Below are 23,481 nucleotides of genomic sequence, written 5' to 3'. Positions count from 1 at the left end.
GCCTTTAAAAACGACTGCGGTATGCTGCATTCTTATTGCTAAGAAATTCAGCTCACCTTGTTTTCCGATCACGAGTTTCAGAATGAGAACGTCCTTACAGAAGAACTTTTTCCGCTCTGTCAAAAAATCGCAAGTATTTCGGTCTTCCACCCATTATTTTCCTGGCTACGGCCAGGAAAAAAAAATATTAGGTTTTAATTTCCAAAGACGACGGGATCTGACAGACATGGAGCACAAACTAGGCGTGGGGAAAGATGAGGAGGACGTCTTTTCAAAGGCACCATCCCTGTACTTAGCTTAAGCTGTTTAGGGAACATACGTAGCCGGCCGCAGTGGACGAGCGGTTCTAGGCGCTACAGTCTGGAACCGCGCGATCGCTACGGTCGGAGGTTCCGAATCCTCCCTCGGGCCTTGATGTGTGTGATGTCCTTAGGTTGGTTAGGTTTAAGTAGTTCTACGTTCTAGGGGACTGATGACCTCAGAAAATAAGTCCCATAGTGCTCAGAGCCATTTGAACCATTTGAACATACGTAGAATTTAAATCTAGCTGTAGGATTGGCATATGAGATACTGTCTTCACAAATGAGAGTCCAGTGCCTTTACAGCATCACCTCGTTCTTTTCAGAATCAAAGAGCATGATGCTGCTGTTACGCGCTGAAGTATGAAACTAATACTTCACGTTTGAAAAAAGTTGCTTCGGGCACGGAGACTGTACGAACTTCCACTTGCTGATTTGATCCGTATAGACAAGGTGTGGCGTGCATGGCTAGAACTTCAACATGGGTAAAAAAGATGACGCAACTCTCAACTCTCTCTCTCTCTCTCTCTCTCTCTCTCTCTCTCTCTCTCTCTCTCTCTTTCCAAGCATTAGTCCGACTGCCGGGGTCTGCTGATTAATCGGATGTGGCATGTTAATTTTAAGGGGTGGACGCATGCCCTTCCCGTCGCCACCCGGTACCACCCAGGAAGGAATGAGTGTACCCCAACTTTCTGTGTCTAGTGTAATCCATGGAATAGTGTGCATGTGTTCAGATGACTGTGAGTCGTGTAGCTGAGGCGGAACGTGGGGCCCAGCCCGGTATTCACCCAGCGGGATGTGGAAAACCGCCTAAAAACCACATCCAGGCTGGCCGGCACACCGGCCCTCGTCGTTAATGCGCCGGCGGATTCGATCCGGGGCAGGCGCGCCTACCCGAGTCCAGGAAGCAGCGCGTTAGCGCTCTCGGCTATCCTGGCGGGTGACGCAACTCTCAACTGTTTTTGAAAAAATCGAATTTGAAAATTTAAGACTTACGTATAAGCTCCGTACAGTCACTTGTATCACAGGAGTCCCCAGCACCCAAGCGAGTAAGCACGTAGTTCTGTAAGTGCGAGTTCTCTGGGTGAATCTAGCTGCTGGTACTTATTTTTTTGATTACGACGTAATGCTAACAACACGTTTATTGCGACTCTTCATACATCAATATCTAATGAAACATTTTTTATTTTCACAATCTGTATCCTGACACCTGGTTCAAGAATCATGAAAGGAGGTTGTATACATGGAAGAACCCTGGAGATACTAAAAGGTATCAGATTGATTATATAATGGTAAGACAGAGATTTAGGAACCAGGTTTTAAATTGTAAGACATTTCCAGGGGCAGATGTGGACTCTGACCACAATCTATTGGTTATGAACTGTAGATTAAAACTGAAGAAACTGCAAAAAGTTGGGAATTTAAGGAGATGGGACTTGGATAAACTGACTAAACCAGAGGTTGTACAGAGTTTCAAGGAGAGCATAAGGGAACAATTGACAGGAATGGGGGAAAGAAATACAGTAGAAGGAGAATGGGTAGCTTTGAGGGATGAAGTAGTGAAGGTAGCAGACGATCAAGTAGGTAAAAAGACGAGGGCTGGTAGAAATTCTTGGGTAACAGAAGAAATATGGAATTTAATTCAGGAAAGGAGAAAATATAAAAATGCAGTAAATGAAGCAGGCAAAAAGGAATACAAACGTCTCAAAAATGAGATCGACAGGAAGTGCAAAACTGCTAAGCAGGGATGGCTAGAGGACAAATATAAGGATGTAGAGGCTTATCTCACTAGGGGTAAGATAGATCCTGCCTACAGGAAAATTAAAGAGACCTTTGGAGAAAATAGAACCACTTGTATGAATGTCAAGAGCTTGAGGACAATATTATGGTAATGGAAGAGGATGTAGATGAAGATGAAATGGGAGATACGATACTGCGTGAAGAGTTTGACAGAGCACTGAAAGACCTGAGTCGAAACAAGGCCCCGGGAGTAGACAACATTCCATTAGAACTACTGACGGCCTTGGGAGAGCCAGTCATGACAAAACTCCACCATCTGGTGAGCAAGATGTATGAGACAGGCGAAATAACCTCAGACTTCAAGAAGAATATAATAATTCCAATCCCAAAGAAAGCAGGTGTTGACAGATGTGAAAATTACCGAACTATCAGTTTAATAAGTCACAGCTGCAAAATACTAACGCGAATTCTTTACAGACGCATGGAAAAACTGGTTGAAGTCGACCTCGGGGAAGATCAGTTTGGATTCCGTAGAAATATTGGAACACGTGAGGCAATACTGATCCCGCGTTATCTTAGAAGAAGGATTAAGGAAAAGCAAACCTACGTTTGTAGCATTTGTAGACTTAAAGAAAGCTTTTGACAATGTTGACTGGAAAACTCTCTTTCAAATTCTAAAGGTGGCAGGGGTAAAATAGAGGGAGCGAAAGGCTATTTACAATTTGTACAGAAACCAGATGGCAGTTATAAAAGTCGAGGGGCAGGAAAGGGAAGCAGTGGTTGGGAAGGGAGTGAGACAGGGTTGTAGCCTCTCCCCGATGTTATTCAATCTGTATATTGAGCACGCAGTAAAGGAAACAAAAGAAAAATTCGGAGTAGGTATTAATATCCATGGAGAAGAAATAAAAACTTTGAGGTTCGCCGATGACGTTGTAATTCTGTCGGAGACAGCAAAGGACTTGGAAAAGCAGTTGAACGGAATGGACAGTGTCTTGAAAGGAGGATATAAGATGAACATCAACGAGGATCATGGAATGTAGTCGAATTAAGTCGGGTGATGCTGAGGGAATTAGATTAGGAAACGAGACACTTGAAGTGCTAAAGGAATTTTGCTATTTGGGGAGCAAAATAACTGATAATGGTCGAAGTAGAGAGGATATAAAATGTAGACTGGCAATGGCAAGGAAAGCGTTTCTGAAGAAGAGAAATTTGTTAACATCGAGTATAGATTTGTGTGTCAGGAAGTCGTTTCTGAAAGTATTTGTACGGAGTGTAGCCATTTATGGAAGTGAAACATGGACGATAAATAGTTTGGACAAGAAGAGAATAGAAGCTTTCGAAATGTGGTGCTACAGAAGAATGCTGAAGATTAGATGGGTAGATCACATAACTAATGAGGAGGTATTGAACAGAATAGGGGAGAAGAGGAGTTTGTGGCAAAACTTGACAAGAAGAAGGGACCGGTTGGTAGGGCATGTTCTGAGGCATCAAGGGATCACAAATTTAGCATTGGAAGGCAGCGTGGAGGGTAAAAATCGTAGAGGGAGACCAGGAGATGAATATACTAAGCAGATTCAGAAGGATGTAGGTTGCAGTAAGTACTGGGAGATGAAGGAGCTTGCACAGGATAGAGTAGCATGGAGAGCTGCATCAAACCAGTCTCAGGACTGAAGACCACAAGAACAACAACAACAACAACAACATCCTGAAAAAAGGAGAAAACAACTTTTACTATGTAAAATGGAATTAAAAAAGGATACACGAGAACTTCCAATCAAATCACTACACTCATTTTATTTACATTACTGTAACCTATGGAGCACTGCATGAATCATCATGATCGCAGACCGAGCGAGGTGGCGCAGTGGTTAGACACTGGACTCGCGTTCGGGAGGACGACGGTTCAATCCCGCGTCCGGCCATCCTGATTTAGATTTTCCGTGATTTCCCTAAATCACTCCAGGCAAATGCCGGGATGGTTCCTCAGAAAGGGCACGGCCGACTTCCTTCCCCATCCTTCCCTAATCCGATAAGACCGATGACCACGCTGTCTGGTCTCCTTCCCCAAAACCAACCAACCATGATCGCAGAAACATGGAAAACAATAATTATTCCGGCGAACAACGACCGATAACCTCGCTGTTTGGTCTCTTCCCGCTAACAACTCCCAACCGGCGTACAACATACACTCCTGGAAATGGAAAAAAGAACACATTGACACCGGTGTGTCAGACCCACCATAATTGCTCCAGACACTGCGAGAGGGCTGTACAAGCAATGATCACACGCACGGCACAGCGGACACACCAGGAACCGCGGTGTTGGCCGTCGAATGGCGCTAGCTGCGCAGCATTTGTGCACCGCCGCCGTCAGTGTCAGCGTTTGCCGTGGCATACGGAGCTCCATCGCAGTCTTTAACACTGGTAGCATGCCGCGACAGCGTGGACGTGAACCGTATGTGCAGTTGACGGACTTTGAGCGAGGGCGTATAGTGGGCATGCGGGAGGCCGGGTGGACGTACCGCCGAATTGCTCAACACGTGGGGCGTGAGGTCTCCACAGTACATCGATGTTGTCGCCAGTGGTCGGCGGAAGGTGCACGTGCCCGTCGACCTGGGACCGGACCGCAGCGACGCACGGATGCACGCCAAGACCGTAGGATCCTACGCAGTGCCGTAGGGGACCGCACCGCCACTTCCCAGCAAATTAGGGACACTGTTGCTCCTGGGGTATCGGCGAGGACCATTCGCAACCGTTTCCATGAAGCTGGGCTACGGTCCCGCACACCGTTAGGCCGTCTTCCGCTCACGCCCCAACATCGTGCAGCCCGCCTCCAGTGGTGTCGCGACAGGCGTGAATGGAGGGACGAATGGAGACGTGTCGTCTTCAGCGATGAGAGTCGCTTCTGCCTTGGTGCCAATGATGGTCGTATGCGTGTTTGGCGCCGTGCAGGTGAGCGCCACAATCAGGACTGCATACGACCGAGGCACACAGGGCCAACATCCGGCATCATGGTGTGGGGAGCGATCTCCCACACTGGCCGTACACAACTGGTGATCGTCGAGGGGACACTGAATAGTGCACGGTACATCCAAACCGTCATCGAACCCATCGTTCTACCATTCCTAGACCGGCAAAGGAACTTGCTGTTCCAACAGGACAATGCACGTCCACATGTATCCCGTGCCACCCAACGTGCTCTAGAAGGTGTAAGTCAACTACCCTGGCCAGCAAGATCTCCGGATCTGTCCCCCATTGAGCATGTTTGGGACTGGATGAAGCGTCGTCTCACGCGGTCTGCACGTCCAGCACGAACGCTGGTCCAACTGAGGCGCCAGGTGGAAATGGCATGGCAAGCCGTTCCACAGGACTACATCCAGCATCTCTACGATCGTCTCCATGGGAGAATAGCAGCCTGCATTGCTGCGAAAGGTGGATATACACTGTACTAGTGCCGACATTGTGCATGCTCTGTTGCCTGTGTCTATGTGCCTGTGGTTCTGTCAGTGTGATCATGTGATGTATCTGACCCCAGGAATGTGTCAATAAAGTTTCCCCTTCCTGGGACAATGAATTCACGGTGTTCTTATTTCAATTTCCAGGAGTGTATGTAATGAACACCGAATTTTTGCATGTTCGTGTTTTTTCTATTGCCAGACAAGCTTTTCTTTTTCAACACATAATTTCGCGGTGAACCACGCATATCGAAGCAATTCACCAAATATTGGTACATACAACCGATGGCGTACTATTGATTGAATTTTTATACTGCCTTCTCTAGAAGGTGTCTCTCTATTCTTTTCGATGCCGTACGCGCATTTTTGTAATCGTTTTATAAGGTACTTTTTATGACCGTATACATAAACCTCGCAGGGCTACATAGCGGACGTTTTGGACGTTTTGGTGGAATTACTTTAATACTGCACTGGTCAGAACATCTCCTTTCTGAAAAGTTTAAGTGGAATGAAAAACAAAAGCAGTTACCTGCAAAGGGATTGGATAAACAGACGTCTCCCTTATTAGCACGCATAAATTTTTCGAACTCGATTTTCTCGAAAACGCTTGCGAGTTGCGTCTTCCTGAGTACAAATTTTGAATTCCTAGTCGTGCACTACACACCCTGTGAATATGAATCAAATTGGTGAAAGTTCTTACTGTCCCCTTGTGAGAATTTTTTGGTGACATATTCAGTTCTTGCCGCTCCCGATAGTTCGTAACTGACGCCAAGAATGGACTAACAGAACCGTTAGGCACGTTGGAGGAAAGCGAGGATAAAATGACAAATTACTTCTTCATGCAGTGTTCATTTAGCGTACCGCGGTTTTCTCATTATGAGTTATAGTATTTCGAGAATTAAGAGCCAGACCCCTATTTCATCTCATGTAACTAGTCAATGCACATCACCGACGCACACGCGGGGATCACATGCATAGCCCCACGACTACCGTTTCCACCTTCATAAACGATGCTTGCAACGTTCCTACTACTCAAGAAAATATTAATTCAGTGCCTACGATTGGACTGGCAGTGGGGACGAGGTTACCATACAGCGCATATCCGATGAGTGGCGACCTTCCATTGCCCTTCTGTTGGAATATGCCTTGGTAAGGTTAAAGGAAATACAATATACTTTCATGTTTAACGAGTAGGACCTTTAATTTAAAGTTACTGTTTTTTGCCTATATGACCATGCACACTCGTAGCGTATCAGTCACTCCCACGAAGTGAAAATGCTATGACAAATATTTCTCATTGACCAGAATGAGATTTCACTCTGCAGCGGAGTGTGCGCTGATATGAAATTTCCTGGCAGATTAAAACTGCGTGCCGGACCGAGACTCGAACACGGGATTTTTGCCTTCCGAGGGCAAGTGCTCTACCAACTGAGCTACCCAAGCACGACTCACGGCCCGTCCTCACAGCTTCACTTCTGCCAGTACCTCGTCTCCTACCTTCCAAACTTTACAGAAGCTCTCCTGCGAACCTTGCAGAACTAGCACTTCTGAAAGAAAGGATATTGCGGAGACATAGCTTAGCCACAGCCTGGAGGATGTTTCCAGAATGAGATTTTCACTCTGCAGCGGAGTGTGCGCTGATATGAAACTTCCTGGCAGATTAAAACCGTGTGCCGGACCGAAAAAAAATGGTTCATATGGCTCTGAGCACTATGGGACTCAACTGCTGTGGTCATAAGTCCCCTAGAACTTAGAACTACTTAAACCTAACTAACCTAAGGACATCACACACACCCGTGGCCGAGGCAGGATTCGAACCTGCGACCGTAGCGGTCGTGCGATTCCAGACTGGAGCGCCTTTAACCGCTCGGCCACTCCGGCCGGCTGTGCCGGACCGAGACTCGAACTCGGGACTTTGCCTTTCGCGGGCAAGTGCTCAGCCAAAAGCTGTATTTCTGTCATACAAGCGGACCATTTCAACGTTCGACTCCATATGGGTACAAAAAGAATACCAATAAAATACTACCTGAAGGCCAGACTTTATTTTGCCCTAATTTGTGGATTAGAATCAGATGAGCCTGAATGTAGACTCTAGGATCTCCTCAAACTGCCACACAGCTTTTTTCAAAGTCACCAGCAAGAAGATTAATGAACAGTTAAGAATATGTATGTAAACACGCTGCCAGGGCACATGCTGAATACCTTGTTGTTACCAAAGGTTTCGGGCTGTTTACAAGTCTCAGTTCTCGTTCTTCAAAAGCAGCTCGCCTGATGCTACGTAAAATGCCAGATAGAACGCTAACGAGCCTCCAAGATCTTTCGCTTGGTAAGCACATGCATTAGCCGCAACACTCTCCGTATGAATATTCATGCCGAGTGTATACACAATACTCCGTTTAAAACTCGAGAGAAGTAGGTAGCATGATAATGTACGCATTCAGTAATCAATCAGTGACCCCCCCCCCCCCCCGCGCTACACCCCTGATTATTTAAAATTGGAGGGAAGGATTTAACGTCCCGTCGACACTGAGGTGATTAGAGGTGGAGCACAAACTCGGAAAGTTTCAAGGATTGGGAAGGAAACCGGCCTTGCTCTTTCAAATGAACCATCGTGGCATTTGCCTGGATCAATTTAGGAAGATCACAGGAAACCTAAATTTGGATAGCGGGACGCGGATTTGAACCGTTGTCCTCCCGAATGGATTCTTTAAACTTAAAGAAGCGCACTTCCCCGTGTAAAACCGCTTGAAACGTTATGACGTCATATTTCCTGGATTATGTGTCGTGCAATGATACAATTTTTGAGGTACATTCAGGGATATATGTGGATGCTGCCAACAAAATGGGAAATGAAGAGTTGGTAGTAAAGAAATAATAAATTAAAACGGTATGAACAGCGAAAATGTAGAAACCGATGAAGTCTTCATTATTTTGTGGAGGTTGTCAACGAGAAAATGTTTCGAAAAGCTTTGAAATGACGTGTAAGTGTCGCCAACTGCTCTCATTCCGAAATACTGTATAATACAGCCTGAGTAATCTGCGCGCGGTGAATTAGGATGCCTCAAGACATCTTAATGAGTAAATTTTTGTAATTATCTATATTTCAGGTCCACTGGGGGAGGGGAGAGGGGGGGGGGGCGGGATGAGGCAGCACATATTCTTTTGCTCAGGAGTGTCAGGAGTCCTAAATTGTTCAAATGGCTCTGAGCACTATGCGACTTAACTTCTGAGGTCATCAGTCGCCTAGAACTTAGAACTAATTAAACCTAACTAACCTAAGGACATCACATACATCCATGCCCGAGGCAGGATTCGAACCTGCGACCGCAGCGGAGTCCTAAATATCCCTAATTATATGAAGTCCACTGATCGTGGTCTCGCGGTAGCGTTCTCGCTTCCCGAGCAGGGGGTCCCGGGTTCGATTCCCGGCGGGGTCAGGGATTTTTCCTGCCTCGAGATGACTGGGTGTTGATGTGTCGTCTTCATCATCATTCATCCCCATTACGGTCGGAGGAAGGCAATGGCAAACCACCTCCACTAGGACCTTGCCTAGTACGGCGGTGCGGATCTCCTGCATCGTTCCCCTACGCTCCGTCACGGAGTATGGGACTTCATCATCATCATCATCATCAATTACATGAAATAATAAAAAACAAATCTTTGCGGTTAGACAGGCAACGTGCAACTGGGAGCCTGCACCGCTTTTGCTGTTTGGTACAGTTGGAAGCATACAGCAAATTTTGTGTGTTAGCTGAAGACTTTCGGGTGACCATATCAATATGAAAAAATTTTCATTATACAAATTAATTCTGATCATCTATCCTTTTCTCAGCATTCCTGGCATACTAATACGGAATATAATGTGATGGTGAGAAACAAATAAGAGTTGTTCCTGTTGCACGTGATTTCTTAGCAGTTCGGCAAAATAATGTGGGCCCGTAATTAATGCCGCTTCTACTTTTTGGCTGTGAAAAATCACTCTTATGGAACCGGACGGGTGACTATAGTTATGATTAGGTGGGAGTTGACTAAAACTATGGCTTATTAAGTCAATAAATATTCCACACTCGTCCATTTGCAGTACATTTTGAGGTTGTAGCTCCTTTAAGTGAGAATCAGAGAAAATTAATTTGTTCTTTTTTCATTATTTTTGAGGGGGGAATGAAAAATCGTGGAGCAACTACGTGACTACACCAGAGGAAAGTCGTAAGAAAAACCAAATTTTTACAAACAACTCAGGAAGATCAAAGATTCTAATCAAATTTGCTACGTGCCAACAGAAAGAACTTTCAACGCCAGATTTTAAAGAATCAACTGGTAAATTTAATTGCCGTTAACGAAAAACTAGCTGTAAATTAACATGTGCGGTTATTTCGTTGAAGTTTTAACTGGTCTTGGGTAGAAAGCTCGTTCTTCCAGCACAGATGCACGCAAATATGCTTAAAAATTAGGTCAGTAACAGATTAAAATTTGTGGAACTGGATTACAGGTACAGGAGTATAGAGGAGAAGCTACAATGACACGGACCACTACTCAGTGAAAACTAAAGTAGGGTTTAGAAAATAAATGGTTTAAGAGCTAAAAATATGTACCTACTGAAAAACAGCTTGCGAAAAATTGAGCCTTAGGAAAAAGAAAGTCTTTTCGGGCGCTTGGGTGCTGCTCGGTGGATACGTACCAGGCAGCAAATACAATCATGTGGTGCATGCAGCTTTCCGTTTTTTCACAACGTCAATGATCTGTCAGTGTCCAACTGCATCGCGCTGCAGAGACCATGTTAAAACGTTGATCTTCCTATAACTGGTCGAACAAAACAGTTCAAAGATCGCAGGAAGGCAAAGATATATCGTGTCGAACAGGACATCTACATCTACATCTACATTTATACTCCGCAAGCCACCCAACGGTGTGTGGCGGAGGGCACTTTGCGTGCCACTGTCATTACCTCCCTTTCCTTTTCCAGTCGCGTATGGTTCGCGGGAAGAACGACTGTCTGAAAGCCTCCGTGCGCGCTCTAATCTCTCTAATTTTACATTCGTGATCTCCTCGGGAGGTATAAGTAGGGGGAAGCAATATATTCGATACCTCATCCACAAACGCACCCTCTCGAAACCTGACGAGCAAGCTACACCGCGATGCAGAGCGCCTCTCTTGCAGAGTCTGCCACTTGAGTTTATTAAACATCTCCGTAACGCTATCACAGTTACCAAATAACCCTGTGACGAAATGCGCCGCTCTTCTTTGGATCTTCTCTATCTCCTCCGTCAGACCGATCTGGTACGGATCCCACACTGATGAGCAATACTCAAGTATAGGTCGAACGAGTGTTTTTGTAAGCCATCTCCTTTGTTGATGGACTACATTTTCTAAGCACTCTCCCAATGAATCTCAACCTGGTACCCGCCTTACCAACAATTAATTTTATATGATCATTCCACTTCAAATCGTTCCGCACGCATACTCCCAGATATTTTACAGAAGTAACTGCTACCAGTGTTTGTTCCGCTATCATATAATCATACAATAAAGGATCCTTCTTTCTATGTATTCGCAATATATTACAATTGTCTATGTTAAGGGACAGTTGCCACTCCCTGCACCAAGTGCCTATCTGCTGCAGATCTTCCTGCATTTCGCTACAATTCTCTAATGCTGCAACTTCTCTGTATACTGCAGCATCATCCGCGAAAAGCCGCATGGAACTTCCGACACCATCTACTAGGTCATTTATATATATTGTGAAAAGCAATGGTCCCATAACACTCCCCTGTGGCACGCCAGAGGTTACTTTAACGTCTGTAGACGTCTCTCCATTGATAACAACATGCTGTGTTCTGTTTGCTAAAAACTCTTCAATCCAGCCACACAGCTGGTCTGATATTCCGTAGGCTCTTACTTTGTTTATCAGGCGACAGTGCGGAACTGTATCGAACGCCTTCCGGAAGTCAAGAAAAATAGCATCTACCTGGGAGCCTGTATCTAATATTTTCTGGGTCTCATGAACAAATAAAGCGAGTTGGGTCTCACACGATCGCTGTTTCCGGAATCCATGTTGATTCCTACATAGTAGATTCTGGGTTTCCAGAAATGACATGATACGCGAGCAAAAAACATGTTCTAAAATTCTACAACAGATCGACGTCAGAGATATAGGTCTATAGTTTTGCGCATCTGATCGACGACCCTTCTTGAAGACTGGGACTATCTGTGCTCTTTTCCAATCATTTGGAACCCTCCGTTCCTCTAGAGACTTGCGGTACACGGCTGTTAGAAGGGGGGCAAGTTCTTTCGCGTACTCTGTGTAGAATCGAATTGGTATCCCGTCAGGTCCAGTGGACTTTGCTCTATTGAGTGATTCCAGTTGCTTTTCTATTCCTTGGACACTTATTTCGATGTCAGCCATTTTTTCGTTTGTGCGAGGATTTAGAGAAGGAATTGCAGTGCGGTCTTCCTCTGTGAAACAGCTTTGGAAAAAGGTGTTTAGTATTTCAGCTTTACGCGTGTCATCCTCTGTTTCAATGCCATCATCATCCCGTAGTGTCTGGATATGCTGTTTCGAGCCACTTACTGATTTACCGTAAGACCAGAACTTCCTAGGATTTTCTGTCAAGTCGGTACATAGAATTTTACTTTCGAATTCAATGAACGCTTCACGCATAGCCCTCCTTACGCTAACTTTGACATCGTTTAGCTTCTGTTTGTCTGAGAGGTTTTGGCTGCGTTTAAACTTGGAGTGGAGCTCTCTTTGCTTTCGCAGTAGTTTCCTAACTTTGTTGTTGTACCACGGTAGGTTTTTCCCGTCCCTCACAGTTTTACTCGGCACGTACCTGTCTAAAACGCATTTTACGATTGCCTTGAACTTTTTCCATAAACACTCAACATTGTCAGTGTCGGAACAGATATTTTCGTTTTGATCTGTTAGGTAGTCTGAAATCTGCCTTCTATTACTCTTGCTAAACAGATAAACCTTCCTCCCTTTTTTTATATTCCTATTAACTTCCATATTCAGGGATGCTGCAACGGCCTTATGATCACTGATTCCCTGTTCTGTACATACAGAGTCGAAAAGTTCGGGTCTGTTTGTTATCAGTAGGTCCAAGATGTTATCTCCACGAGTCGGTTCTCTGTTTAATTGCTCTAGGTAATTTTCGTATAGTGCACCCAGTATAATGTCACTCGATGCTCTGTCCCTACCACCCGTCCTAAACATCTGAGTGTCCCAGTCTATATCTGGTAAATTGAAATCTCCACCTAAGACTATAACATGCTGAGAAAATTTATGTGAAATGTATTCCAAATTTTCTCTCAGTTGTTCTGCCACTAATGCTGCCAAATGATGCCTAGTAAAGCTCTGTGCTGGCTAAACGAACGTTCGGATTGATGATAGCTTCTCTACTCCAGCAACGACTTCGGAACTACGTGGCCCTAAGTTCTTACGCTGAAAATGATTAGCAAGGATTCCAGTCTAACGAACAGAAAAACGCATTGGAAGTGCTACGAACAATTAGAAAATTACCCAAAAGTAATCAACTGAAACGAAACAATGTACAAAGCAAGCGATTATATCGTAAATTGTTACAAATCAAGCAACAGCCAATGATGAGGCCTACCGACCAGAGGCAGAGGTAAAACAGTAGTTAAGAGCAGTTTGTAGCGAGAACAAGATCAGGTTCTTTTCAAACGTCGACGTTATGTCCATAACAGACAATTTTCGACATGTATTCGTTACGGATGAGACTGAAGAGAAAAATATACGAGGTGGGCACGAAACTGGTGAAGAATCGTCGGTAGAACACTGCAGAAAATGGACATCAGAGATCAGTGTGACACGAAACCGGAAATTTTGCACTGTGGCGTCAGTATTAACGCTGATCGTTTAGAATTTTGGCATCTGTTAATATGGGTTATCCGCCTTGAGCTGACTGCAATTTTAATTAAAAAGAGTTACACCAGACGCGTTTCGCTTTTATTTACAAAGCATCTTTCGTGGTTATTCTGTAAATTGGATACATACGTTCGTACATTTTTTGATTGTTTTAAATTAACAACAGCGTTTTCCTTATAAAGTCAGTCTGCAAGCTACTTACGGTGTTTTTTTGCATAATCTGCTTGCAACAGTGTTTATGTCTGTCCGTTTGTTTTCGTTCACGTTGTGAGTGTCGCCAACTTGTGAAACTATTTGTTTTAATAAAACCGAAACGCGTCTGGTGTGATTCTTTTTAATTAAACTGCAGTCAGCTCAAGACGAATAACCTATAGTAACAGAGTTTAACAGCTGCTGCGGAAGATGGTGACGCAAACAAACTTAGAAATTTGGGAGTTTGATCCAAAATTACAGGAAAGTAAGGCCAGAAAGATAATTTAGGCAAGACGCTTTTAAAAAGCCCACAGGCAGAAGCAAAGTAATATATTATTACCCTCAGTCAGTGTTAGAAATACTATGTACCGTAAGCCCCATAGAGTGGATGGTAGATACGGTTCATTTCCATCTTACCAGATCGATCCAGTAGATTATTTGATCACTATAGAGAAAGATCGAGTGCATGTCGGCCTTTTATCTAGTTTCAGTATGTTATTTATTTATATCTCAATTCCCACAACCTGGAGAACCTCTGCATTCATGGGAATAGTAAACGCTTCACAAAAATGTGCTTTGTACTGGATGATTTCAAGTTGCTGGATGATGGATATGCACATTAAGAAGTGGTACACATAATGCAGCCTAGTGATTCTTTGAAACGGGGGTGGGGGGAGGTAATTTATGAGGTTCTGATGGTCATTACCCAACACGATTAGTGTACTGAAAAAGTGAAACAACATTTCTCTTATCTGGGGAAGACAATAGGTATATGGACAGGATATGAGGATCTTGGAAATTCCGAGCAGTTGTGATCGAATGTGACAATCTAAATGTAGTGTGTTCTGTGTAATGTCTAAATGACATGTGTCTGCTTCGTTTTTCTTCGCCTAGAGAGCTGTTGTAGGATGTCAGTTCTCGAGCTTTCTGGCTCGTCGTCTGCTGCTACAACCTCAATGAGCGGTTATATCAGGATTCTTCAATTGCATAGAATTAAGTAAGAGAAGCCACCGAGACTAATGAAAATGTTTATTAATTAATGGGTAGAAAAGTTTGATATTAATTTCGCTTGTGCTTCGTGGGCGATGATAATTAGGGTATAATGCTGTTCAACAGGCAAAGAAGCACTTTTCCACAATTTCATCGGGTCAGTTCTTAATGATCTAAAAGGTGACGATTTCCGTTAAAATGAAGAGTTTATGCGATACAAACCTGACTTCATATGCAGTGATACACTTGCAAGGTGACATGGTTGGTGAAAAGTCACTGGAGCCTGCCAACCTAAAATCCAAAATGGTCCTTTCAGAACGTGCTTCAAAGACTCAATTATGTCAGACAAAAAAAAGTAGGATCACTATGATGAGGTTTCAAATAACCAGAGAAGAGCTGTCGTCCCTACTTTTTAGCTGGCTTCGAGAGAACACCACACGCGCTTCTGCAATTCGTATAGCAGCTTATATGTCGTATCTGTAGAAGTTTACCTCAGTGCTGAAGCCTCACAAGCTAAAGAAAGGCTGTCGATTTACAATTCGCAGTTGTTTTATAATTTTATTGCTCGCTAGTCGTGCCAACTTGTTTCATCCGTGCCGCCGCTCAGGTAATGCAAAATGTTCTACTGTTGTTGTATCTTGCCCCATTATCTGTCGTTTTCTTCACCTCTTTGGAATTTTATCCTCCATTTACCCGAAAAATGTCTGCTGAAATGTTGATTAACTTAAGAACGCTTTGCTATCTATCGTGTTGTGCTTGCATTTGTCAAAAAGTGATCAGGATTGTAAATTCAGCTGAAGATATAAATGTATCTGTTGATTCTACTCTGAATAAGACTTTTTTTTTGGTCATCAGTCTACTGACTGGTTTGATGCGGCCCGCCACGAATTCCTTTCCTGTGCTAAACTCTTCATCTCAAAGTAGCACTTGCAACCTACGTCCTCAATTATTTGCTTGACGTATTCCAATCTCTGTCTTCCTCTACAGTTTTTGCCCTCTACAGCTCCCTCTAGTACCATGGGAGTCATTCCCTCATGTCTTAGCAGATGTCCTATCATCATGTCCCTTCTCCTTAACAGTGTTTTCCACATATTCCTTTCCTCTCCGATTCTGCGTAGAACCTCCTCATTCCTTACCTTATCAGTCCACCTAATTTTCAACATTCGTCTATAGCACCACATCTCAAATGCTTCGATTCTCTTCTGTTCCGGTTTTCCCACAGTCCATGTTTCACTACCATACAATGCTGTACTCCAGACGTACATCCTCAGAAATTTCTTCCTCAAATTAAGGCCGGTATTTGATATTAGTAGACTTCTCTTGGCCAGAAATGCCTTTTTTGCCATAGCGAGTCTGCTTTTGATGTCCTCCTTGCTCCGTCCGTCATTGGTTATTTTACTGCCTAGGTAGCAGAATTCCTTAACTTCACTGACTTCGTGACCATCAATCCTTATGTTAAGATTCTCGCTGTTCTCATTTCTACTACTTCTCATCACCTTCGTCTTTCTGCGATTTAAGACTTTTATCTGAGTAGTATTGTAAGCTCCTCACATGTCCTTTATCTCTAATATTAGCTTGAACTGTGTTAATTGCGACTAAGCAAAAGTCTGGGGTTAATTACACCTGCCAGTAGGAAATGGGAGGCGAAGACTTGTTCACGGTCAAGACAGAAAAAGATGTCAGGCAGGTTTAGCAGGAATTGAGAGGTCAGGGGAGAGAATACAGGTATTTAGTGTCGATGGTGATCACCTGTTTTTTTCAGTAGTTTCGTAAACCCATACCTATAACTGTAAGGAGGATGGCGTTTTGTTACAGGTTATAGTTCTTAACAACGTCGAACTTAGGCAGAATTCAGGATGCGTACTACTGCAGTCACCGAGTATATCGCACCCGATCTGCCAGAGAGCGCTTGGCAAGAATGTAGCATCTCATTACACATAGGGTCTCGATAAAGTGTAAATACTGAAAACAGTCCCCTCTCCGCCAAGCGCCATCCTAGGTTCGATGTCAGGCACACTCGCGGCTACCCCACCCGGTTTCACAGCCGTGTCGACACCTTCTTTTTGCACGAGCGACGCTGAAATTGCAGCGATTAACCTCGATATGCACACAATGTGACTTTTGCTGCTAGCGAGAGGCGAACGGCGAAGGCATGCGTGCCGTAGCACCGGAGACGTAAAGGCTAGCAATCTCACTTTCGTTTCGATTCGCGAAACCGCTGGCGTAGGTGCTCAGATGATTCCTATCTGCGAACGTTGCATGCTTGTTCTGCCTCGCTTGTGAAGGTTATGTACACGATAGAAATGAAGTTCTTTTCCAGTTCCTTAGAATCGTCTGTGAAGAATGCAAATAAGAAGTTTTAAACGCTACAAGCACGGCCCGTCATTACGAGGTGGTAAAAATCAACAAATGCCTGAGTCAAAATCCTTAGTGCAATTACTGTTAAAAAATTATTTATTGCGATTGCAATTTCGACACAGTTCATTTTCTACCATTCTGAAAGAAAACAGTCACCTTTCTCATGTTGAAATCGTCGATTTTTACTATACACGTGACCCAATGAGATTCCAGTTTTATATCCCATCGGAGAAGTACTTTTAAACCTGACGCTTTACTGTTCACTGAGGTAACAACAGTCTTGGAATGGCGATTTGCACATGCAAAATGGCGGTAGTGTCGCGGACACAAGGTACAAAAAGGCAGTGCATTGGTGAAGCAGTCATTTGAACTCAGCTAAATCATGTGAACAGGTTTCCGACGTAATTATGGTCGCACGGCGAGAGTCAACAGACTTTGAACGCGGATTGTAGTTGGAACTAGACGCGTGGGATATTTCATTTCGGAAATCGTTCGGGAATTCAACATTCCGAGATCCACAGTGCTAAGAGTGTGCCGAGAATACCAAAGTTTCAGACATTACCTCTCACCACGGCAACGCACTGGTCGATGGCCTTCACTTAGCGACCGAGAGCAGCGGTTTTTGTGTAGACTTGTCAGTGCTAACAGACAAGCAACGGCGAGTGAAAGAACAGCAGTAATCAATGTGGAACGTACGACGAAACGCGTCCGTTAAGAGAGTGCGGCGAAATTTGACATTAATGGGCTTTGGGATCAGACGACTGACCCTGGTGCCTTTGCTGACAACGCGACATTGCCTACAGACCATCTCCTGGACTCGTGACCATATCGGTTGGACCCTAGACGATTGGAAAACCTTGACCTGCTCAGATGTGAGCCGATTTCACTTAGAAAGAGCTGATGATAGGGCTCGAATGTAACGCAGATCCCATGAAGCCATGAGGCCAATTTGCGCAAGTTGGTGGTTGCTCCGTAATGATGTGGGCTATATTTACGTGGAATCGGCTGGATCCTCTGGTCGAGCTAAACAGAGCATTGACTGGAAATGGTTATGTTCGGCTACTTGGAAACCATTTTCAGCCACACACAGATCTCATATTCCCATACAACGATGAAATTTGTACGGTATGTCACCAAACCACAGTTGTTTGCAATTGGTTTGAGGAACATGCCAGACAATTCGAGCGAATGATTTGTCCACCCAGATCGCCTGACATGCATCCCGTCGAACATTTATGCTGCACTACGCCCGGCAAAAGGATATCCGACACGATATTAGGAGGTATCCCATGACTTGTGTTATCTCTCCGTATATTTTCCACATTGACTATGCGTAGCCGCAGTATGACGTAGTGTCGAAAGTGCTGCTACAAGGGAGAGTTAATACTGTATGTACCTGCTGAAGACGTTTCTCTTCCTGGCACAAGCTTCGTCCACTCGCTCCATGAATCATTACATCGGTTATGTTCATACATCGTTGTTGTTGTTGTTGTGGTCTTCAGTCTTGAGATTGGTTTGATGCGGCTATCCATGGTACCCTATCCTGTGCAAGCTTCTTCATCTCCCAGTACTTACTGCAACCTACATCCTTCTGAATCTGCTTAGTGTATTCATCTCTTGGTCTCCCTCTACGATTTTTGCCCTCCACGCTGCCCTCCAATACTAAATTGGTGAGCCCTTGATGCCTCAGAACATGTCCTACCAAATGATCCCTTCTTCTAGTCAAGTTGTGCCACAAACTCCTCTTCTCCCCAATTCTATTCAATACCTCCTCATTAGTTATGTGATCCACCCATCTAATCTTCAGCATTATTCTGTAGCACCACATTTCGAAAGCTTCTATTCTCTTCTTGTCCAAACTATTTATCGTCCATGATTCACTTCCATACATGGCTACACTCCATACAAATACTTTCAAAAACGACTTCCTGGCACTTAAATCAATACTCGATGTTAACAAATTTCTCTTGCCGTTGCCAGTCTACATTTTATATCCTCTCTGCTTCGACCATCATCAGTTATTTTGCTCCCCAAATAGCAAAACTCCTTTACTACTTTAAGTGTCTTATTTCCTAATCTAATTCCCTCAGCATCACTTGACTTAATTCGACGACTTCCATGATCCTCGTTTTGCTCTTGTTGATGTTCATCTTATACCCTCCTTTCAAGACACTGTCCATTCCGTTCAACTGCTCTTCCAAGTCCTTTGCTGTCTCTGACAGAATTACAATGTCATCGGCGAACCTCAAAGTTTTTATTTCTTTTCCATTGATTTTAATACCTAGTCCGAACTTTTCTTATGTTTCCTTTATGTCTTGCTCAATATACAGATTGAATAATATCGGGGAGGGGCTACAACCCTGTCTCACTCCCTTCCCAACCACTGCTTCCCTTTCATACCCCTCGCCTCTTATAACTGCCATCTGGTTTCTGTACAAATTGTAAATAGCCTTTCGCTCCCTGTATTTTACCCCTGCCACCTTCACCAAAGCTCCTATGATGAACAAATACACATCAAAAGCAAATTCGAAACCTTCGTTACATCATACGTTTATGACAGTGATGAAGATACCAAGGCGCGCGACGTATCCTGACGAACACACAGAATCCGAGTCAACTCTCCAGCAAGGCGTGAAGACTATTTCCCTTAGGGCCCTGATGGTGGTTTCAGTTTCTCGCGCCGTGGATAGATACAGGACGCAAGTAGTGTTGGACGTGCTGTCCCAGGACTCACCCAATTATTTATTTATGCTTTCTGATAACTGAATAAATCAGGGCCCTCAAGCCCTCTTCATCCCCATAATTAAGAATCCTTAAAGATTCTCTGTAAAATAATTACAAATATAACTAATAATAATAATTGGAAGTGAAAGAACGTAAAATAATGAGGAAAATCCTAGGACCAAGAACTAAAAATGGTGTGCATTATCCAAAACCCAATGCAGGAATATATAAAAAATATCTCCAAAATAACAGACACAATGCGCATGAGAAGAATCCAATTCATGGGGCATTTAGAAAGAATGGACTCAAACAGGTGTACGCACATAATCCATACATTTTTAAAGAACTGGTACAAACACACGGAAAAAGACCTGAGAGAATTAGGGTCTCCAAATCTACATGATAGAAATGAAATCAGAAAAATCACGAACAGACGGGGTTTTGAGGAAGAAGAGAGAAAAACTAACCGACATACGTGGTCTATGCAACGAAAGCTAGCCCATTCGTTGGTTATGAAGGAATACTGGGCGAAAAGGAAGGCCAACAAATGTTGATTACGCGTGGTCTTAAGTGATCCATCTGCGAAGAAGAAGAAATTAAGTATTATAATTTCTGTTGTATTAACATGTTGTTGAGCATATTTCTCTCAAAACATTTCTATCAAACGAATAATGATGTAATAACAGACAGGTCAAATCCAGCGTAACCCCATACTCGGAGAATTAACGCAGGGGAGCGGTTGCACGAATCCTGCATCGCAGTTATAGGCAATGGCGTAGGGGAGGTTAGCCATTGTCTTCCTCTGGTCTGTTTTGAAGTGTCAAGCATGTATCTGTGTCGTGTGGACGGCTGTGGTGAGTGTCTGTACGGTGTAGTGTTGGGCTGCTGTGTTATGTATGAAAAAGGCAGAGCGTGAAACCTGACGCTGGGTCATAGCCAACCAACAGCCACGGACGGATCACATCAGTATCGTCACATGCCCTCACTTCACTGCGAAGAGGGTTGAAATTTAATCCAGGACATTGGCGCAAAGACTGGTGATCAGGAACTTTACGCCACCGAATACTGGCAGTGAATATTTTCCAACACTAGGGTTCGAACCGGCGCATCTCTGAATCGAGCGCCACCGCCCGAACGTACTTTAGCGACTTTGGCTGCGCAGGCGAGTTAACAGATCTACAAATAAAAAGAAATTATAATAAACAAGGCAAAGAGACCCATAAGGCAGTGCGATGCTGACCGACCGCCGTGTCAGTCTTTGCCAAATAGCGTCATTAGGATGCGGTATGGAGGCACATGGTGTGTTATCCTGGTCTACCAGCCGTTGTCGGCTGTCCAGACATTTAAGCCGCCACTTCTCCTCAGTGAGCGACCCCAGGCTGAAGGCACCCCGTTCCATTCCTCCCACCAAGGAAAAGTCCCTACTTCCACCGGGAACTGAAGCAGCATGGCAGTCAGAAGCGATTACCGATCAGCGACGGAGACGGGTGGATAGAAAGGTATGGCAGCTGTAACTAAACAATAAAACTGAAGCAGATGTTTACAGGCCGCGTGAAGAGCGAGGAAGGACAGGGAAAAGTCAGTAGCAGACATATGAAACACTATCACGTCTACCAAAACTTTTCGTTTGTCACAAGCAACGAGTCATCCTATACAGTTGGGGCATCATGTAGAGCTGAAGTTGTAAGCGTATTGTCATATCGCTGGCTTAGTTGTGGAGTATCTTTGCGGGCAGCCGCGTCTGTAGAGAGTCGAGCACGGGACACGGAACTGTTATGTTGTGTAGTGTGTAGCTATGCATGCAAGAAGCATTGTTAGTATTCAGGTTGAAGTGTTGCTACAAGTGCTACTACAGGAAAGTGTTAAATATGGAAGTAATTCAGAGAAAAGCGCGTCAAGATGTAATTAAAAATGGGCAGTGCCGCCGATAACGTATTTGTGTATCCTCTAGTTGCGTGCCGCACTGCATCAATCACCCGCGCCGTGTTCGGTCTCCCAGAATGAACTCATGTGAATCAGTAGAAATCAGTTAGCATAAAAGAGTGTAGTCAAATGCCAGCGTGTTGTAGCGAGCGTGAGGACGTGCGTTCGATCATCGCGTTTCCGCATTATCAACGATCAGCCGCGCCGGGACGGTTACGCGCACGCTCGTACAAGTGAGAACAGAGAACTGAAAAATTAACTTTACGAACAGTGTGACAAGGAGGACTATTACCAGATATCTGTATGTGTGACGAGCGTAAGAACTTCCGTTCGATCATTCGGCTTCCGCATCATCAACAGTCACCGGCGTCGTGTCGGTTACGCGTACGCTCGTCCGAATGATCTTATTGGACTGTTACTCATCAAGATTGTTAATTGGGATAAACATTTACGAATTAGAGTGTAAGCAGTGCAACATGTGATTTCTTATGGTCTCAGAATATAGATGTTCATACCAAGACATAGCACAGTGTTGTGTTTTAACGTTGAGTGGCTCCCCTAAACCCGCTTGCATATTTCGATAGATAATTCCAGGCAAGCCAACAGCAGTGTGGAGCAGAACAGTACGACCGCCGCGGGATTATCAGGTACGTGGTGTGGACAGGGCGCACGGTCAAGAAAAGCAACGGTCACGAAACGAGAAGTCAGTTTAAAGTACCCCACCCATTTGTACTTCCGAGCGTGTTACAAAGTGATAAGTGGATGATCAGAAGGATGTTCCACACCTAATCTACCGAACTGCTGTCAACAGACAGCTTTTTAAAAACAGCTTAAAACTCTATTAGAACCAATATGGATTCCTTAATAATATCTTTCAGAGCCGAGACTAATTCCACCCCTCCTCCACCCATTTGCCTGTGTATTGTTCTCCCCTTATGGACAAATTATCACAGGACGCAGACCTCATCTGGTCATTATCATTTTAGCGGTTTCCGGCGGTACGTTTGAGCTGAATGTCCCAACGTTTTGGATATCAGATCGCAGTATTCCCAAACCATACAAGGGCCATTTCCAGCTATATGTTTACATATTTATTATGGTTACGGATCACAAAATTTTAGTATCAAGTTATTACATTCCGTCAGTAATGACCATCTTCAGACCTGACTCCACATTTTTTTTTTTAATCACACCGAGTCGCCACATGTAAAAATGATACAGTCAAAGTAATAAGCCATACAAAGTTCATCGTATTTATATAAAGGTAAATACCACACTTTGTTGACTCTATACGCTTGGCTTGGTGTTACGCATTCGCACAAAATAGGGCAATCATGATATACAGTTAGTCACTTTAATATTCGAACACCATGGTATGTTAACCTTGTAGCATCACAGCTTTATTCGTAACAAAACATATAACCAAGTATTATATTCCGTGATGTGCCTTGTAATTAATAAAAGCATTCCGTCTTCAGGCCACAAGTGGCCCATCGGGACCATCCGACAGCCGTGTCATCCTCAGTAGAGGATGCGGATAGGAGGGGCGTGTGGTCAGCACACCGCTCTCCCGGTCGTCGTGATGGTTTTCTTTGACCGGAGCCGCTACAATACGGTCGAGTAGCTCCTCAATTGGCATCACGAGGCTGAGTGCACCCCGAAAAATGGCAACAGCGCATGACGCCTGGATGGTCTCCCATCCAAGTGCCGGCCACGCCCGACAGTGCTTAACTTCGGTGATCTCACGGGAACCGGTGTATCCACTGCGGCAAGGCCGTTGCCCCCTTGTAATTAATAGCATAAACTTTATTAAGATTTCGTACATAAGTTCTTTTATAATACAGTTTAAATATAACTCAATCCTATATTCACGTTACTTTAATATTCGGACACTTTGCAGAACTAATCATTCCAAG

At 44.2% G+C, this 23,481-nt stretch overlaps 1 protein-coding gene and 1 pseudogene across 1 annotated transcript in view; both read right to left on the bottom strand.

Annotated features, from left to right (window-relative positions):
• The window catches only part of LOC126418937 (sarcoplasmic calcium-binding protein), a 174,027-nt gene that overhangs the window by 99,168 nt on the left and 51,378 nt on the right, over positions 1-23,481 (bottom strand). The gene's annotated exons all lie outside the window — the stretch shown is intronic.
• On the bottom strand, positions 23,231-23,347 carry LOC126419957 (5S ribosomal RNA; annotated as a pseudogene).

The sequence above is a fragment of the Schistocerca serialis genome, chromosome 9, assembly GCF_023864345.2.
Source record: "Schistocerca serialis cubense isolate TAMUIC-IGC-003099 chromosome 9, iqSchSeri2.2, whole genome shotgun sequence".
NCBI classification, from domain to species: domain Eukaryota; kingdom Metazoa; phylum Arthropoda; class Insecta; order Orthoptera; family Acrididae; genus Schistocerca; species Schistocerca serialis.
Note: the sequence above shows the minus strand (reverse complement) of the source record. Positions and strands in the feature narration are given on the sequence as shown.